We start from the raw sequence: 5,516 nt of genomic DNA, 5'->3' as shown, positions 1-5,516 counted from the left end.
CTTGTTGTCTCTCAGTGTCTCTTGTTGTCTCAGTGTCTCTTGTTGTCTCTCAGTGTCTCTTGTTGTCTCAGTGTCTCTTGTTGTCTCAGTGTCTCTTGTTGTCTCTCAGTGTCTCTTGTTGTCTCTCAGTGTCTCTTGTTGTCTCATTGTCTCTTGTTGTCTCTCAGTGTCTCTTGTTGTCTCAGTGTCTCTTGTTGTCTCAGTGTCTCTTGTTGTCTTAGTGTCTCTCAGTGTCTCTTGTTGTCTCTTGTTGTCTCAGTGTCTCTTGTTGTCTCAGTGTCTCTTGTTGCTCAGTGTCTCTTGTTGTCTCAGTGTCTCTCATTGTCTCTTGTTGTCTCAGTGTCTCTTGTTGTCTCTCAGTGTCTCTTGTTGTCTCTCAGTGTCTCTTGTTGTCTCAGTGTCTCTTGTTGTCTCAGTGTCTCTTGTTGTCTCAGTGTCTCTTGTTGTCTCTCAGTGTCTCTTGTTGTCTCAGTGTCTCTTGTTGTCTCAGTGTCTCTTGTTGTCTCAGTGTCTCTTGTTGTCTCAGTGTCTCTTGTTGTCTCAGTGTCTCTCATTGTCTCTTGTTGTCTCAGTGTCTCTTGTTGTCTCTCAGTGTCTCTTGTTGTCTCTCAGTGTCTCTTGTTGTCTCAGTGTCTCTTGTTGTCTCAGTGTCTCTTGTTGTCTCAGTGTCTCTTGTTGTCTCTCAGTGTCTCTTGTTGTCTCAGTGTCTCTTGTTGTCTCAGTGTCTCTTGTTGTCTCAGTGTCTCTTGTTGTCTCTGTGTCTCTCAGTGTCTCTTGTTGTCTCTCAGTCTCTGTGTCTCAGTATTTGTTTTCTCTAAATTGATTGACCGGCTGTTTAACATCTGATGTTTGTATCTTATGACATGTCCATAGTGTAGTGATGCTGGTAGGCTTGTTGTCTCAGTGTCTCTGTGTCTCTCAGTGTCTCTTGTTGTCTCTCAGTGTCTCTTGTTGTCTCGGTGTCTCTTGTTGTCTCAGTGTCTCTTGTTGTCTCAGTGTCTCTTGTTGTCTCAGTGTCTCTTGTTGTCTCAGTGTCTCTTGTTGTCTCAGTGTCTCAGTGTCTCTTGTTGTCTCAGTGTCTCTCATTGTCTCTTGTTATCTCAGTGTCTCTTGTTGTCTCAGTGTGTCTCAGTGTCTCTTGTTGTCTCAGTGTCTCTCAGTGTCTCTCAGTGTCTCTTGTTGTCTCTCAGTGTCTCTTGTTGTCTCGGTGTCTCTTGTTGTCTCAGTGTCTCTTGTTGTCTCAGTGTCTCTTGTTGTCTCAGTGTCTCTTGTTGTCTCAGTGTCTCTTGTTGTCTCAGTGTCTCAGTGTCTCTTGTTGTCTCAGTGTCTCTCATTGTCTCTTGTTGTCTCAGTGTCTCTTGTTGTCTCAGTGTCTCTCGGTGTGTCTCAGTGTCTGTTGTAGTCTCAGTGTCTCTTGTTGTCTCAGTGTCTCTTGTTGTCTCAGTGTCTCTTGTTGTCTCGGTGTCTCTCGGTGTGTCTCAGTGTCTCTTGTAGTCTCAGTGTCTCTTGTTGTCTCAGTGTCTCTTGTTGTCTCGGTGTCTCTCGGTGTGTCTCAGTGTCTCTTGTAGTCTCAGTGTCTCTTGTTGTCTCAGTGTCTCTTGTTGTCTCGGTGTCTCTTGGTGTGTCTCCGTGTCTCTTGTTGTCTCTCAGTATCTCTTGTTGTCTCGGTGTCTCTCGGTGTGTCTCCGTGTCTCTTGTTGTCTCTCAGTATCTCTTGTTGTCTCAGTGTCTCTTGTTGTCTCAGTGTCTCTTGTTGTCTCTCAGTGTCTCTTGTTGTCTCTCAGTGTCTCTTGTTGTCTCAGTGTCTCTTGTTGTCTCAGTGTGTCTTGTTGTCTCTGTGTGTCTTGTGGTCTCAGTGTCTCTTGTTGTCTCAGTGTCTCTTGTTGTCTCAGTGTCTCTTGTTGTCTCAGTGTCTCTTGTTGTCTCAGTGTCTCTTGTTGTCTCTCAGTGTCTCTTGTTGTCTCTCAGTGTCTCTTGTTGTCTCTCAGTGTCTCTTGTTGTCTCAGTGTCTCTTGTTGTCTCAGTGTCTCTTGTTGTCTCAGTGTGTCTTGTTGTCTCAGTGTCTCTTGTTGTCTCAGTGTCTCTTGTTGTCTCTCAGTGTCTCTTGTTGTCTCAGTGTCTCTTGTTGTCTCAGTGTCTCTTGTTGTCTCTCAGTGTCTCTTGTTGTCTCTCAGTGTCTCTTGTTGTCTCTCAGTGTCTCTTGTTGTCTCTCAGTGTCTCTTGTTGTCTCAGTGTCTCTTGTTGTCTCTCAGTGTCTCTTGTTGTCTCAGTGTCTCTTGTTGTCTCAGTGTCTCTTGTTGTCTCTCAGTGTCTCTTGTTGTCTCTCAGTGTCTCTTGTTGTCTCTCAGTGTCTCTTGTTGTCTCTCAGTGTCTCTTGTTGTCTCAGTGTCTCTTGTTCTCTCTGTGTCTCTTGTTGTCTCAGTGTCTCTTGTTGTCTCAGTGTCTCTTGTTGTCTCAGTGTCTCTTGTTGTCTCTCAGTCTCTGTGTCTCGGTATTTGTTTTCTCTGAATTGATTGGCCGGCTGTTTAACATGTGATATTTGTATCCTATGATCTGTCGATAGTGTAGTGATGCTCATAGGCTTGTTGTTCAGTTGCTGAAGCATGAGGGTAGTGGTTTCCATACTAAGACCACCGGTACAGAACATGTTTGCAAGCAGGACTGTAAAGTCACTTTGGATAATAGCATCTGCTAAATGGAATATATTATACATGATTTGATCATTCATTCCTGTGTACAGATTAATAACAGTAGACTATAAGGCTAACAGCTTTCAAATTTAGAACATCTTTTCAAGTTCTAAAATAGCCCAGGATTCAGGAAGGACCCATAGCTATACTTGACTTTAGGGGTAAAAATGACAAGTCCCCATGTTTTTCTCCAGATAGTTGCAGTCAGAACAGAAATTAAATTAACATACTTGTGAGGATTGCATTGCAACAGGGGGAACCGTAACTCCAGGCTGTACAGTTATGATAGAATATTTATAGATATGCAGCGTAATGAGAACCCGTAAGACTGCTGACTCTAACGCTCTGTGTTTGGAAACAGGAAACTCATTATTAAATGTAGTCGTGTACCAACCAGCGTTTTTCTTTCTTTCCCCGAATGGTACACTATTCCCTATATAGGGCACTACTTTTAGGGCTCAGGTCATAGGGCTCTGGTTAAAAGTAGTGTACTATATAGACCAGGGATGGGCAACTGTCATGGGTATACAAAACAAAACACTGAACTCATGACGAGGGACAGCAGTGCCTGGTGGGTCTGTGTACCCACATCCATACCCACGCATACAGTCAGTGTCGCCAAAGTCTTTTTTGGGGAGGGGGGGGGGGCTAAGCTAAATGTTAGCTGACATGGGTAATTGTCTGACTGTCAGTCGTTAGGTTTCCATCCAATTTGAGACATATTTCCATGCAAATATTCTGAAATATGCAGATTTTTTTTTTTTACACCCGAGAGAGTGTGTTTCCAGCCAATTGACTTGTTGCATGGAAATAAACTTCTGCGGTTATATTTCCAATGTACTGAATTAAACACACAAGTTTATTGGGTTTCCGGTCGCATTTCACAACGCTACTGATGGTTTTCTCACTAAAATTGCTTTTGCAATAGTCGTTTTCCTCTTGTTATGTGAGCCAGTAATCAGGATCCAAACAACATTTTTATGAATAAAGTACAGTACTTGTCAGATACAAAATGACAAGCATGATGGAAACTGCTAATTTGTTGGTAAACTTTCCAAATGTCGACAAAAACAAAATACGCTCGACAAGGTGGGATCTTTTTTTTGTGTCTGTAAAAAATGAATTATGCGAGAAATGGCGGCAGAGAACAAAGTTACACGCAAATGCCGATTTTAATAACCATCGCAACCCAGTAAACTTGTCACTCGATGATATGTCGTGTGGTCCTCTCACTACGACTCAGGAAAGCATGCAGTTTATTAGACTACAGGTTAAATCGCGTAGGGTGAACTTCATCCGGGTGGTGAAAGCGCACGGTGATATTGACGCTCCTTTCCAACAAATGTTGAGGGTCTTATTCTGTTGACACGATCATAGATGCTTGACTGCCGTTATGTCCACAGTAATGTCATCATGTAGGCTATACCCGCACAGTATCTGCGAATTGTTGGCTAGAGCACATATGCCAAGACCAGAGTGGGTTCATTCACTTTATAACGAAATACAATAGATTTGAAAATGCGATGGAAACCCATTGAACTTTTTTATTTGGAACATAGGAATTGAACCGCAAAAGTTATTTTTATGTGCACCACGTCATCACGCACAGACTTTTTTTGGGCAACAAGTCAATTGAATAAAAACAGATCTCTGGTGAGAACATGTGGTTTTTATGCAGATTTTGGGGGGTATATTAGCATGTAAATCTGTCCCCAATTGGATGGAAACCTAGCTACTGTCGACAAATGTGTTTTTCGGGTCAGTGAAATTGATTATGCGACAATTGAGGTGGAAACGCTTTTATGCGCAAATATAGATAGAAATATAGGTAGAAATATAGTAGAAATATAGGTAGAAATATAGGTAGAAATATAGTAGAAATATAGTAGAAATATAGGTAGAAATATAGGTAGAAATAGAGATAGAAATATAGGTAGAAATATAGGTAGAAATATAGGTAGAAATATAGTAGAAATATAGGTAGAAATATAGGTAGAAATATAGGTAGAAATATAGTAGAAATATAGGTAGAAATATAGTAGAAATATAGGTAGAAATATAGGTAGAAATATAGGTAGAAATATAGATAGAAATATAGGTAGAAATATAGTAGAAATATAGTAGAAATATAGGTAGAAATATAGTAGAAATATAGGTAGAAATATGGTAGAAATATTGGTAGAAATATAGATGGAAATATAGTAGAAATATAGGTAGAAATATAGTAGAAATATAGGTAGAAATATAGTAGAAATATAGTAGAAATATAGGTAGAAATATAGGTAGAAATATAGTAGAAATATAGGTAGAAATATAGTAGAAATATTGGTAGAAATATAGATAGAAATATAGTAGAAATATAGGTAGAAATATAGGTAGAAATATAGGTAGAAATATAGATAGAAATATAGGTAGAAATATAGTAGAAATATAGTAGAAATATAGGTAGAAATATAGGTAGAAATATAGTAGAAATATAGGTAGAAATATAGTAGAAATATTGGTAGAAATATAGATAGAAATATAGTAGAAATATAGGTAGAAATATAGGTAGAAATATAGGTAGAAATATAGATAGAAATATAGGTAGAAATATAGTAGAAATATAGGTAGAAATATAGGTAAAAATATAGTAGAAATATAGGTAGAAATATAGTAGAAATATTGGTAGAAATATAGATAGAAATATAGTAGAAATATAGTAGAAATATAGATAGAAATATAGTAGAAATATAGGTAGAAATATAGATAGAAATATAGTAGAAATATAGGTAGAAATATAGTAGAAATATAGGTAGAAATATAGGTAAAAATATAGTAGAAATA

This window comes from Oncorhynchus gorbuscha, linkage group LG13, assembly GCF_021184085.1.
Source record: "Oncorhynchus gorbuscha isolate QuinsamMale2020 ecotype Even-year linkage group LG13, OgorEven_v1.0, whole genome shotgun sequence".
Lineage (NCBI taxonomy): Eukaryota > Metazoa > Chordata > Actinopteri > Salmoniformes > Salmonidae > Oncorhynchus > Oncorhynchus gorbuscha.
Note: the sequence above shows the minus strand (reverse complement) of the source record.